Genomic DNA, 14,209 nt, shown 5'->3' with positions numbered 1-14,209 from the left:
ACCAACTTGTTTGTTCAGCTATTTGGACATACTAGTACGGGCCCGTAGGGGCGGGCCCGTAGGTGCATGTCAGTATGTGCAACCTCTCTCTCTCAAACCTCAAAAAGGTCGACAGATAAATGGCCGTAACTTGGGAACCGCTCGTCCGATTAAATCAAATCTTGAAAAGCACATCCGCGGGGCCCCGGCAATATTCCTGGCAAGTTTCAATCAGATCGGACCGGCGGTCGTCGAGAAACGGCGGTCGCAGACAGACAGACAGACAGACAGACAGACAGACAGACAGACAGACAGACACACACAGAGGTTGCTGGAATTATAGATAGATTAGTCCAAACACAGCTTTGTACAGAGTGCCTTTGACCACACGAACCACAATACTTATTATTTTCAGTTACCCTTTACCACAATATATACCTTAACAACATTTTCAATTATGTGGAATATATTACTGATCCATAAGAAAAGGCAAGCTAATTGCTCAAGCAGAAGAGCAGGCAGGGATGTTTCAAGGCCGTGAATTTGGTCCAATGAAAATTTGGTCCAATGCAACAACGGGCCAACTTGTATAATAAATGTGTGTGCGGCAGCGAGTCAGTGTGTCAGTGTGTCAGTGTGTGTCTGTGTCTCCTTCATAACTCCAAAACCATGAAACCTAGCGGCCCACAACTTTCCATGCATACTCAAGGAACTCCAACGGAGTGCATCAATGAAAACTGGGTGTTTGGGTCAAGTGAAACACCTATTTGAAGGTAATTAACAGGTTAATTAAATTCACACCAAAACCAGGCTTACCCTTGCTCAGCCGATGTTCACCTTGTAGGGGGTCTTAATCCGCCATTTTGTTTCAGCCTAATCAAAGTTGCATCGGCCTCTAGTATCACTGAACTGAAAATAGATAGAATGCTCATTGCCAGCCATTCACAACAGTGGAGCTACTAACACAACAAAACACAACACAACACAACACAACACAAGTGTACACAACAGTGAAGAGTGCGGTGTAGCTACCAGATGCCAGTTTGTAAGCACTTGATGCTGGGTGAAGGTGATTTCCATCATTCATTTGTATGTAATTTAGAATAAAAAACGATTGCGTTTTTCACCTTTTGTGCAATAGTTTTTCAATAGTAAACTTATCATAGTAACTATAACACTTTCATTCATCTTTTCCTTTTCACAATAAAGTTCGAGAACAAATATTGTTCATTTGGGAGCGTGAAGAAATCGGGCCATTTTTAATGAAACTTTCGAAGGTCAAGTCTGCCCCGTTCATTTAGAAATTTTTTTTTTGGTTGTAGAAAATCGAGTTACCGACTTCTTCTCACCGCTAAAGGTTGATGACTTCATCCAGTCTGAGCGGTGTCCGATACGCTCTTAAGCTTGAGTGTGGGTGAATAGTCACAAGTTCAATAAGAAGCATGAAATGGCATATCACCAGTGGACAAATTCGGCATCTTGTCCACAAAATAATATGATCTACTCAGTGATTCGGGTGTCATGAATGGCCAGTGCCCGTGGGAATAAGCTGCTCACCAAAAGGGGTTTGATGATAAAAGGGGAAAGGCCCCACAGTTGAAAAGAGTGAAAACCCACTGAAGATAGAGCTGCGACGTGGCATGTGGTACGAAGCTGTGGATGCAGATAGCAAAGTGCTGCTTGAGGATAGGGCTGCTAATGTGACATGTGGTATACAGCTGTGGGTGCAAAGAGAAAAGTGCTGCTGAGGAATAGGGCCGCAAACACGGTTTAACTCCAGCGAACTTTCGTTTAACTCGAGTGAACTTCAGTTTAACTCTCGTGAATTTTAGTTTAACTCCAGGAAAACTCAAGTCCGTGAGTCATTCCAATGATGGTGTAAGTGTCGAGGCGTCGATCACCCTTCACCAAGGCATGGAGACGTCGATGTACTTGAGAGAAAATCGTTTATTATTTACCAATACATGCGGCCGCAACGGAGAGCAGCAAACACCAGGAACACCAGTTAGCAATTGAGGTTACCGAGAGAGTGCCCTGCCAGAGTCGGCTCGGTCACTCTCTTATATACGGTTCTATCTTTGACAATACATATCTCGCAATTGTCCTTTCTTTCAACCCAGGGCCAGCTGAGAGCAGCTGGCTTATATCCTCCAACAACCATGAATCAAGCAATATAACAAGGAAGCAAAGTTACTCCCTAATGCAGCTAACATTCTTGTGGATTACTCAAGACTGACCCAATCCTTATCTTCTACACACAGCATTCCAATGTTCCTTTGTGAACAGCAAGCAGGAATATACAGGGAAGCCCGAAAGTTACTTTACCCCTGATAAATTCCCTCCGTCCCTTCCCCTCTGCCCTCGCCCCCTCGCCCGCTATGGTATGCAGAAACACTGACTCAGAAGAATGATGGAGCACATACAGGTACAATGACAAATTAATTATTGTAATTACTGAACAATAAAACCTGTATATTAAAAGAGTTCAAGAACAATGCATCACTGGGAAGGGGTAAAGTGACTTTCAGGCCACCCTATATTTTAATTAACTGCAGGCAAGTGAATTGAGTTGGGAGAAGCAAAGCTTTAACAAAGGTACGAATCCCAACATTAGTAGCGAGCTGCCTGGTAGAGAAGCATCGTCACACTTCCGTTAAAGCCTTCCTCACCACTCGTCCCTCGAGTCTAGTATCCTAGAGCCTAGTAGTAGTGTTGGGTAAAATGATTGGTTAGAAACCAGATAAAAACCATGCCTACACAACTGTCATTGGTTGGACAAGTATATAGAACAAAATTAATGATGGAAAAGTACTAACAAGTTGCGACCAATGACAAGTACACTACATGAATGGAATATACAAAGGCTCAATTCACAATATCTTTGGATGTTTCTGTGTGGTCCAGTTCATGCTGCAGAAAGGTTTTCATTAGGGGGTACTGTAAAGTATAGTTCTGGGTGCTATTTTCTTCCAAGATGAATCTTCCCATTGGAGGCCTTTCTGTGGCTCGACTCGCACAGTTATGTTGGAATGCTGTGTGGTGAGCTTATACAGGCACAGCGAAGCCAAACTACTTCCATATGTTTATTTGTTAAGTTGTACATTGCCAAAAATGATATATACTGAATGTTTTTCGGAAGTCGATTTGATTGAGGAAATAGTGGTAGAATGGCTCGATGATAGGACGTGGGATTTGAGAAAGAGGAGGGTAGAGAAGGGGATTGTTTGGAGATGTGGATAAGGGAGGAAGGGCAAGGGAGAAGGGGAGGGAGGGGGGGTGGTGGCATCAAAAAAATCTACCGTTTTTGTATGTAATACTTATATAGACCTTGAGAGTACTGCAAACCAAAAGTCATCAATGATGAAGTCATCATCATAAATGGTTTGGAAATGGCACAACATTAAGAGTAGCGAAATACAAAGACCTTTACTGATAAATGTTCGAGACAGGATGGAGGTTGGTCGCAGGCTTTTTTTTGGATACCTTATCGAGGCTCGTATGAGAGCTAACACACACAACGCACAGCAAGGGGGGCATGAGGCAAGAGAGGAGGGAGAGGGAAGGACAAAACAGTGGGGAACAGAGACATTAGGAGATCTGTGGAAGGGAGAGGGATGGGGTGGGGAACATGGGGAATACAAGATGCACATTACAGGGACTTTCAGGAAGGAAAGCAGGGAATTTGAAGGAGGTGGGTTTAGGGTGGATTAACGTGGGTAGAAAAAAATCGAGGCTTCGAAGAACATACCTATTTTATCATAACTCTAGTCCTATGGTTTGCCACTGTTTCCATAACGTTCGCACATTTTTTTTAATTATTCATATTATGGTTTCACTTCATTATGAACTTGTCCATTAAAATGCATGTTTTAAAATGTGTAACAGAGATCATTCAATTCGCAAATTGAACAGCCAGCCAAAGCCAGAGTGTTGCTTTCAAATCCCAGACAGGTCGGTGGTCTCTGTTTTATACAAACTGTTTTCTGATATTGCTCCTTCTGCTCTCTCACTCCTCCGACCCTCCCCTGCAACTCCAGCATTCTTCGAGAAACCCTCTTCGTGGTTAAACTTCTAAAATCCAGGCTGACTGAATACCTCAGCTCCTTTGTTCCTCACTTCTTCTGTTTATGGAACCACCGTCCAGAGGCTGTTATTTCAGACTCTTCCCCTTCAGGGCTTCAATGAGACAATGCACCATCATCTCATGTCACCCCCTTCCTGATCCCTGATCTTTATTACCACCATCAACCCTTCTTAAACTAAACTTTCTTATTTGCTGATTTTAGTGTTTTCTCCCCTTCTCCTTTTTGCTTTCCTGTTTGATATTCTTTTGCTGGTTGTGCCCAATTGTTGCAAGCTACTCCACTGTCAATTCAACCGTGCTCTTCCATGATCCTCGCTCTTTTCGAGAAAACAAGAATGACCGCATTGCGGTCACAATCTGCGACACAAAATATACATTTTTCACCTCCTCCGTCCACTCAACTCCCTCATCCTTGATCATGTCCCATGTGTCTATGTGGTGAAAGCCGGGTCTGAGAATAAAATAAAAAACATCATTATCCTCCGATCAGATTACATTCTTTCTCTTCCGCCCTCCCGCTCTCTCTCTCTGCGGTAAAAAAACCTTTTGTTCATAAAAACCTGTATGTGGTCATTGGAGGTACGGGACTTCACCATTAAGCGTGAGTGAAAATTTTCTTTAAAAAATCCAGACGCTCATGTTGAATTATTTAGTGATAATTATGATGTCATATGTCACATTGTGTCGCAGCCATGTTGGAAAAATTTTGGACCTCTGTATCTCTGAAACCACACCAAGAAAAAATTGAAACTTGGCACACGGCAAGTACTCCTCATGGGGAACAAGCATGATTTTAATGATGTCATAGGTGCCTTCGTTATGGTCTACAGAAATTTTTTTGATGACGTCAGGTTTAAAAAAGAACCTTCAAACATCTTCTTTGAAGTGGCTGAACAGATTGAGGCGAAACTTCACAAGTATTACCGCCTACCCATGAGGAACAAAAGCTTCACACATATGACATCGTATGTCACATGGTTTGGCTGCCATATTGGATTTATCCTAAAACCTATAAAAAATCTTCTCCAGAACAGCTGTACAGATCAAGGGGAAACTTCACACAAATGTTCCCCAAGTGATGGGTGAACAAGTTTGTTGAGGAATAATTGATAGGTCACATGGTTTGTCAGCCATATTAGATTGAAGAAAATTAATAAATAATGTTTTCTCTGGAACTGCTTAATCAATCGATGTGAAACTTCACGTTTATGATCTAGCAGTGATGGGGAATATATGTTTAAAATTTCAACTTGATCAGATACATGGTCTGGCAGCCAGAATTATTTGCTTTTTTTGATATGGGTTATTTTGGGGTTTTTTTGTTTGATTTTTTTTGAATAAGGCTCACTTGGCTGTGCCTGGATGGGTTTGAGGGTAGAGGAGTCGCAGCTGAAATGCAAATCCTTTCAAGGTTCCTCCTGATTCCTTCATCTTTATTTTTTGCTTGTTTGGGTTCCTTCTGATTACTCCAATGCAGGACTGTACCTATTTGGTCTTCCATTTGATTTGAATTGAATTAATTTTAATCCCATTCTATATTCAATTAAATAGTAATAAAAAAATGTCATAGGTCAGGGTCAAATGTCTGATCAAAGTGGCGTTGCATCAAAATAGGACGTCTTGGTACCCGGTCATCCCTGCCAGCAGTTATAAAGTGGCAGTTCTAATTATCTCTTATTAATTACGTAACACACCAGTACACAAACTCCACACAAAAGAAGTCTTGGCGAGGGTCTGCAATATCTGATTGCTCTTTTTCTTGTTGATTCTTGTTTTTGATTTCTGGTTTTTGGTGCAATGATTTTGTTTGACTTTCATATGTTTTTTTTTTACTCTTGCTTTGATGAAACAAAATTCAACCTTCAGCTGTCACACTCGGTTGGGTTACGAAACACCGACTCCCCCAGACTCAGAGTGGATGTTCTAACCATTACGTCACCATGGCTGGTTGTATTAATAATACACTGACCCAGGTCTTTCTCATTTTGGACTTCTTTGAGCTCAGCTTCATCCATGTATGTTCTTCCAATGTACAGGATATTGCATTTATTGCCTTTAAATGGCAACTGCCAGACATCTGACCACACCTTTGCTTTATCCAGGGGTGTGTTCCGTTAGCAATCGGCTTGTGGACAGCTCGCCAAGCGGCTTAAGCACTCAGGCAAGCATTCCAACAAAACGGTGAAGGAATAGCTGGCTTGGAAAACGATGCCAATCTGATCGATAATGGAACACGCCCCAGGTCTTCCCGGAGAGTTTTGTACTGTTCTTGGCCCCCTCACTGGACTAATGATTTTAGTATCATCGGTAAACATGTAAACAACAGGGAGGTCATTAATATACAGTGCAACGAATGCAGGTCCGATTACACCCCCCTGTGTAATTCGATTACACTTACACGATGCTCCATTGTGAGTCATCCCATTGAAGGTCACATAACAAAAGGAACAGTGGGGAAGGCACCAACAGTATAAGGATACAGTACATTTAAATTGGCTTTTTCAGATAAAACCGATGCAAACCTTAAATATGACGTGTATGTGGGTTCAAGGGTTAAATATGACGTGTATGTAGTCACTGCCACCTTTTCCAAATAACTTGACGTAATAATAACAGTGACAAGCCGGTAGGCGACATGGGTGGTCGCTATATAATTGCATACTAGTCATACAGTTTTTGACGGATCGGGCTGAAATTTTTTGACAAAGAGTTTGATTATAGTGCGCATAAAAGCGCGGAAGCCGATTTTTGATTTTCGAAAAAAAAATATATAAATATTTTTAGGATTTTTTTTTCAAAAATTTCAAAGTCCTGTTGCTAGGCAACGGTGGCGTCCATAGCAACGGTGCTCAAAAGCATAAAACTAGAACCTGGTGTGAACCTACCAGTCAAGTTTCATCAAAATCGGTTGACTCCTCTGGCCTCCAGAGCTGTCCATTACATACATACAGATAGACGGAAAACCTGAGAATAACGGTAGTCTGGCGACCATCCAACAAGAAGCTGCTGCAATTACGTGAAGGGAGACGTTTGTGGGCGGTGCTTGCTGAGAGCGGCAGCGTTTGTGGGCGGTGCTTGCCGAGAGCAGTAACGTTTGTGGGCGGTGCTTGCTGAGAGCAGTGACGTTTGTGGGCGGTGCTTGCTGAGAGCAGCAGCGTTTGTGGGCGGTGCTTGCTGAGAGCGGCAGCGTTTGTGGGCGGTGCTTGCTGAGAGCGGCAGCGTTTGTGGGCGGTGCTTGCTGAGAGCGGCAGCGTTTGTGGGCGGTGCTTGCCGAGAGCAGTGACGTTTGTGGGCGGTGCTTGCCGAGAGCAGTGACGTTTGTGGGCGGTGCTTGCCGAGAGCAGTGACGTTTGTGGGCGGTGCTTGCTGACAGTGGAACCGTGAGGAAGAACGGGTTTTGAAAAATTTGGAGAAGTAAGTCGAGGGATTCGTGCGACTTGTAAGTGTATTGTATTCGTTGATTGTCAAATAGTGTAAACGTTTTCGGTATTGACGTGCACTACTGCCGTATTCGAAGTATTTTACACGGAAATACACCAGATCTCTCTCTGTGCATGTATGAACCTTTGTATGGAATGGAAAACGGCTTGGCAGATCTCGACCAAATTTTACATTCGTGTTCAGAACATGTATATTGTCTACCCGTGAGCCGGTCATGGACAGATTTCGAATTGACCCTCTTGAGGGTGGGGGTTATGATGGGACGACACATTCAAGTCCTTTGTACATATTGTGATTCTGATTATGATGTTAAGGAGGGAGGGGGTGCACTCGATTAAAAATAAGTAATTAATTGGTGCACTATTTATTTATTTATTTATTTATTTATTTTTTAAAGCGGGAGAGGGTGTTGCTTGTTATTTCTCATGGTTTTATGATATAGGTTCCCTGGAGGAGGCCATTTGGCCCATCAAAGCCTGCACTATGAGTCCTATGACTGCCAACCTCTGGTTGGTCAGTCCATGCTCTACCCTTTTCAATGCTGAGCATCAAGCAAGGAAGCAGCACGTACTTTGGTATGGGTATGACTCTGCCAGGGTTCGAACTTCGAACCACCGATCTCTCAGATGTTGTGAAAGTTACTGACACCATAATTCGCTCCATGAGGGAGTGTAGGTTTTTCCTGGTTTGGTAAATTTTTAAATGGTGTACATTGTGTGGTGCGGTAACAGTAAAATAGTGCACACAAACCAATAGCAAAAGTCCTCCAAGCACATTACAATGACACAACACGTACTGGCATTTCAAACTCAGCGACCCATTGAAGTACGGATTAATGATGCGTGAGATGTTTTTATAACACCCGTCATGCTTATTATCGTGGGTGTAATTCAACCTGCCGTTCGACTTCATTTTGATGTTGAGGTCGTCGTCATTACTCATTATGATGTCATTTGTAGGGTCTGTATATTTTTGTAGTTGTGATCATCTTTTCAAAATTTCCGTCTCATTGTTATCTTAAAGTATCTTTTTTCGAAAAACAGATGTCTGCAGATAAACCTGGAGTTTTTTGTCCATTTCATGATTACCTTGATTGTTTACGATGGAGAGGAAAAATAATGATGTTTATTCTGGTAGGCTAATTAAGAAAGATGGTATCACATGGCCATTTTAAAACTGTACCCTTTATGGTGTTGTCATCCTCATAGTATGTCATTGACCAAAAAGAGATACCAGGAGTGACATCTGAAGGGTAAGTATAAGAACAAAGTCCATACTTTTTCTATTAGGACATCTGATGGCTTAATAGTGGAGCATCAGGGGCCACCAAAAGAGGGAGATACCCACACCAGCAGTACCACATTTTCTAATGTGGTTATTATTGACCAGCTACTATCCCTGTACATGAAAACCAATGATGCCAGTCTGGGAAATGGTGGCATTCTGAGAAATAGGTCAATTAAGGTCGTTGACCCCTGAATTTGGCAATATTTACTAAAACGGCTATAGTTTTTATAATTTTCATGTTACAATACATTGATATACATCAAACTGATCCTAAGACAATAGGCTATAACATGCAGTAACAAAAAAGAACATGTGGCTGAAAATAGTAAGTACGGAACCAATTTTATTACAAATTTTGCCCCAAAAATCCAAATTTTCATATTTTTCATATACTTTTAGCATCACTCATCACATGCATAATATAAAAGTATCAAATATTAAGCATTAAAAAGTTTCTCTAGAGTCTGCTGCAATTATTCATATATAATACATTGTATTATCTTAAGTGTAAATCACATTTTCATCACATTTTGTCCAAGATGCCTGAAAATACCTGAAAATGGTATTATTCAGTACTCATGGCATATGACCATTAACTTGCTTGATTTCATATTTATTAAGAGAAAAATTTGTTTCAAATATTATATTGTCACAAGGAATTATATTTGTTGATGAGTATATCAACAACACACAAGGATGGATCCAAGATTTGTGTAAATGGTGGGGGGGGGGGGGGGTACAAATTCTTATATACTATAAATATTTTTTAAATGGTAATTTTTCAATGTACTTTGTTGAAAATAAATTTCAAAGAAATATTGAGGACTATAATGGCTGTTTGTACAAACTCTCCACTTTTGGCATCAAATGCAATCTTTCTAACAAAATTATCAGTTACTAAGATAAATGCCAGGAAACTGTCAACATTATTGTTACATATTATGTTGATATATCTAGTCTGCATCTGAGTCTGAATTATCACTGTAAAATGCAGAGAGAGCAAAGGGATTTGAACATGATTTGTCCCCTCCATCCACCAAGGCTTCACAGGTGCATGCTGCTGTGCATGGTTGGCCACTCTCCAAGCAAGAACACTCCACTGCACAGGTATTGGGTTGACAGTCACACACAAGGTCATTTAACAACTCTGGAGCAGCTGGCGATTGACTCATCATTTGAGGCTGGAGACCAGTGCCACCTGGCTGTGTTCGAAGCCATATGCTGTTGCATCAGGTAAGGTTGGAGAATGGTAAGCAGCTTGTCTCCATATTAACAGCTGATAAGCAGAGCGAAGTAGATGCAGACTGAAAGCGTCTTCTGTTGGTGGTAGTTTCTTTCCCTGGATGTTCCTCTGTCCAGTCTTCTGACACCTCAGGACATTCAATGACATGCAGTTTGTCTTGCCATACATGTAGCCAACAAACTTTGTGGCTGCCATTTCTATCTCCTTTAAAATGTTTTGCTCATAAGATCCTAGCAGACCAAGAGGCTGGAACAATGCTTTCATCGACCATTGATGATGTCAAATCTGTCTTCAAACTTGTCTCTTCATCCTCAGCTACTTCCCTCAAAACTTTTGACATCTCATATGTCTTTTTCAAAGCATCTGCTATTGTTGTCTTTGAAGAGCAAACAAGATCTGACTTGCCTGGTTGTGGCATGAATGCAACATCTGGCCACTCTTTTATAAGTTGTCTTTTGAGATTATAGGATGTATATGAACCTGGATGGTCCACTCCCTCTTCAGCAAGGATCTCCAAGAACCACTTTCTCAAGGTGCTCAGGAAGAATATTTGTCTGTGTTCAATGATGGGTGATGTAAACTCACTGATCAGTCTCCTCACTGATGTACTGTGTGCAGCAAATTGGTGCTTTCTGTTCTGACTTGCAGTGATAGAGCGACCACTGACATAGTTGATGTAGCATGACTTTTGTCTGTGGTAACGAGCCTCAATGGCAACCAGATCACCATTGGGTACACCCTGAAGTCTGGTTATCATGTCATCATCTTGCTTAGCCTTTGCAGCTTGAAAACTCGGGTGTACATGTTGGGATGCTCAGGGTCATCTTTCACAGATGACTCTACCATGGACCAAGATAATCGGTGGTTTGAGCTGCAAGGATCATTACAGATGAAACGGCGAGATTTCCAGTCAAACTTCACAACTGATGCCTTGGATCTTGTAAAGCGGTTGGCACACCCACCACTTGCACCATCACCATTACCACTACTAGAATTACCAGCATCATCCAAAACTACATCAGAGTTATCAACTGTTTTAATAGCTCTTCTGATGTGATGTTGGCTTACATATGTTGATCTGCATTGTCTGTGATACCTGAACACCACTGTTCCAGAAATTATATCAGATTCATGGGCCAAACGTTTCTGACTAACTGAGTCATTCCGTTGTCTGCATGCTGAGAATAAGGACCATAGTTTGTTAAGAACTGGAGTGACTGGCTGTCCCTTCGATGAAAAGGATTTTGTGCAGAAAAGTCACTTATCAATGTCAATGGTATCTTCTCCCTTAGCTTTCTTGGCAATGGGAGCAGCGTCAAATTCTGCATCCATATTGTAATGATTGACTGTTCGGTGCTGTTGAAGTAATCTTGAGTACACTAAGACAAAATGTGGATCTGCCTGCAAGCGTAAAAAATATTGGTCACCAATAGTTTGGCAGAATAAGTCTATTTAATCCACTAAATTGAAAATTATTCAATGTAAATTCATAAGTATTTTCGACCGAGGGATAAACCCTATTTGTAGGACTTTATTCTTTTTGGGGGGTTATTTTTCACAACACCATGTACCTTATATAAAATTTATGCAGTAATGACTTCCATTTTAGACACATTCTCATGACAATACTATTTAACTCCAGCTCAACAGCCTGTAGGCAAAACATTCAGTATACCACATGTTTTTCCATCAGAAAATTTGCGACATGGTAATATATCTTCATCACAAGACTATTCATAATTAAAAAAAAATAGAAACAAATATTTTCATACTTACATTTTAACAGAGAAGAGGGTGACACATAAAACATGCTGCAGTATGTGTAGTCTATCGCGTCTGTTCAAGTGTGACTGACCTAATTTCATATACATTGTAAACTCATGGCTGATGAGAGTGCTATTTATAGCAGTGGCACATGTGGGGACCATCTAAGGAATGTGGGGGTCATCTCAGGATTATTGTGGCATATGGGATCATGTTATATAATCCAATATTCTTTGTCAGGGGCATTATTTTAGGGTTGGTTCAGGGTTTATGGGTGGCACTTTTTTTAGTGCATATGTATTTAGTGATATTGAGGAAGGGGGAGGGGGTGTTAGTACATAGGTATTTGTAACCCCCTCCCCCACCCCTTCCAAAAATTCTGGATCTATCCCTGTGTGTTATTGATATACTCATCAACAATTATAATTCCTTACAACAATATATTATTTCAAAGATATTTCAGATGAAATTAATGGTCATTTGCCATGAGTATGGAATAATACCATTTTCAGGTATTTTCAGACATCTTGGACAAAATGTGATGAAAATATGATTTACCTTTAAGATAATAGAATATATTATATATGAATAATTGCAGCAGACCCTAGAGAAACTTTTTAATGCTAAATATTTGATACATTTATATTATGCATGTGCTGAGTGGTGCTAAAAATATTTGAAAAATGCGAAAATTTGGATTTTGGGGGCAAAATTTGTAATAAAATTGGTTCTGTACTTACAATTATCAGCCACATGTTTTTTTTTGTTATTGCATGTTATAGCCTATTGTCTTAGGATCAGTTTGATGTATATCAAGGTATTGTAACATGAAAATTATTTAAACTATAGCCGTTTTAGTAAATATTTCCAAATTCAGGGGTCACCAACCTTAATTGACCTATTTCTCAGAATGCTACCATTTCCCAGAGTGGCATTATTCGTTTTCATGTACAGGGATAGTAGGTGGTCAATAATAACCACATTAGAAAATGTGGTACTACTGGTGTGGGTATCTCACTAAATAAGCCTCTTTTCTGGCCCCTGCTGCTTCACTATAAGGTTTACGTGAGGTCTTGTGGTCCTGATGAAGTGTGAGACGAACACTAATTTGTGGTGATTTTGTATAACTAAAAACACCTGCTCCTTTTGGGAGCATTGGCAAGTAGTCTACTTATTCCCCCCCACCCCCACGAGGGAGGGGGGATCCCCCCCCCCCGTGCCTACAACTTGACCCTGGGTACTACCAGCAACAATGTAAAATTTGGTGGAGATCTGGCCTGCCTTGTTTCGTTCTATGATTTTCAGATGTACATACATACATGCAGAGAATTGCCTTATTTCATATAGTTGAATGGTCTTGTGTTGTACCTCTGAGCACATAGTTCTCAAGAATAACACCTTGATTATTCTATAAACATGTCTCCATAGATTAATCAATCGAATGTGATATTTGTATGATATTTTGATTTTTTTGAATACAAGAAACTTAAAACACAACAGGGGGGAATTTGGCACATTATCTGTTCATGTACTCTAGGTCTGGAGACTCGATAGTGCTAGGCTCGCAGGATGACCTCAAGGTACGCACACTCGCCTCTGAGCTGTCTTGCCTGGGTTAGAATCCCAACCCAGCTATAAACTCTCATCCCAGTGTTCCACATGCTAAGTGAGACAACAATGTGTGTGCCGTCCCTCAGATAGACGTTAAACTGGGCGTACTGTCTGCCAGTATTAGTTGGTGCGCATTGAAGATCCCACGACGTCCTTTGTGAAGAGTATACGAGTTATCGCAGGCACCACTGACAAATTCAAAATTTCAGTCTTAACTGCGTGTATGTAACAAGTGGTCTGGGTTTCTTTGAGGTTTCTCAATGTCAGGTTATACAGCTTGCTATCTTGTAGTGCAGTTGACTTGGCAGCAGCTTCTGCATTGCAAACGACTTTAACGGGTGGTTCGCATGTTTCGTGTGAACGGCCTTTCTTGGGATATGAAGGGCAACCCACTTGTAGTGGTAAATATACTTCCCCTTCCCACCCCTCATTTGTGCTTCCTTCTTTTTTTCCCCACACCTGAAGGTTTTAAACAACTTTGTTGGCTGTATCTTCCTTCTGGAGCAAAAAGGTACATTGAAATACATGCAAAACAAAACTTGTCATACACTGCAAATTATTTGCATTTGTAGTTTGAGAATTGTATCAGGAAGTTCTGTAATCTCATGAATAAACGAGAAGGCATTCGGTTGAGCGGATAACTCCACCAGGCTGAACAGTTTTGTATCCCACTGATAGGTCGAATACGCATTCGGACATGAAGCAAAATCGAATTGGCTTGTTCTTGTCACCTACCCAACTCATTTACCAAGTTTTGTCCTCTCGTCCACAACTTTTTCAAATATCATGCTATATAACGT

General features: G+C 41.0%; 1 protein-coding gene across 8 annotated transcripts in view; it reads left to right on the top strand.

Moving 5' to 3' along the window:
- Positions 1–7,367: 7,367 nt before the first annotated feature.
- The window catches only part of LOC147013166 (AMP deaminase 3-like), a 76,955-nt gene continuing 70,113 nt past the window's right edge, over positions 7,368–14,209 (top strand). Inside the window, exons 1-3 of one of the 8 annotated variants that reach the window (XM_085854786.1) lie at positions 7,947–8,079; positions 8,713–8,756; positions 13,875–13,920. The gene's annotated coding sequence lies outside the window, so the exon portion shown is untranslated. Of the gene's footprint in view, positions 7,503–7,946; positions 8,080–8,712; positions 8,757–13,874; positions 13,921–14,209 lie in introns of those variants that run through there. The other 7 variants (XM_085854785.1, XM_085854784.1, XM_085854789.1 and 4 more) reach the window with 7 other exon arrangements.

Source organism: Eptatretus burgeri, chromosome 14, assembly GCF_056783735.1.
Source record: "Eptatretus burgeri isolate ZD-2024b chromosome 14, Ebu_testis_v1, whole genome shotgun sequence".
Lineage (NCBI taxonomy): Eukaryota > Metazoa > Chordata > Myxini > Myxiniformes > Myxinidae > Eptatretus > Eptatretus burgeri.
The sequence above is the reverse complement of the archived record's forward strand: the minus strand, read 5'-3'. Positions and strand labels throughout refer to the sequence as shown.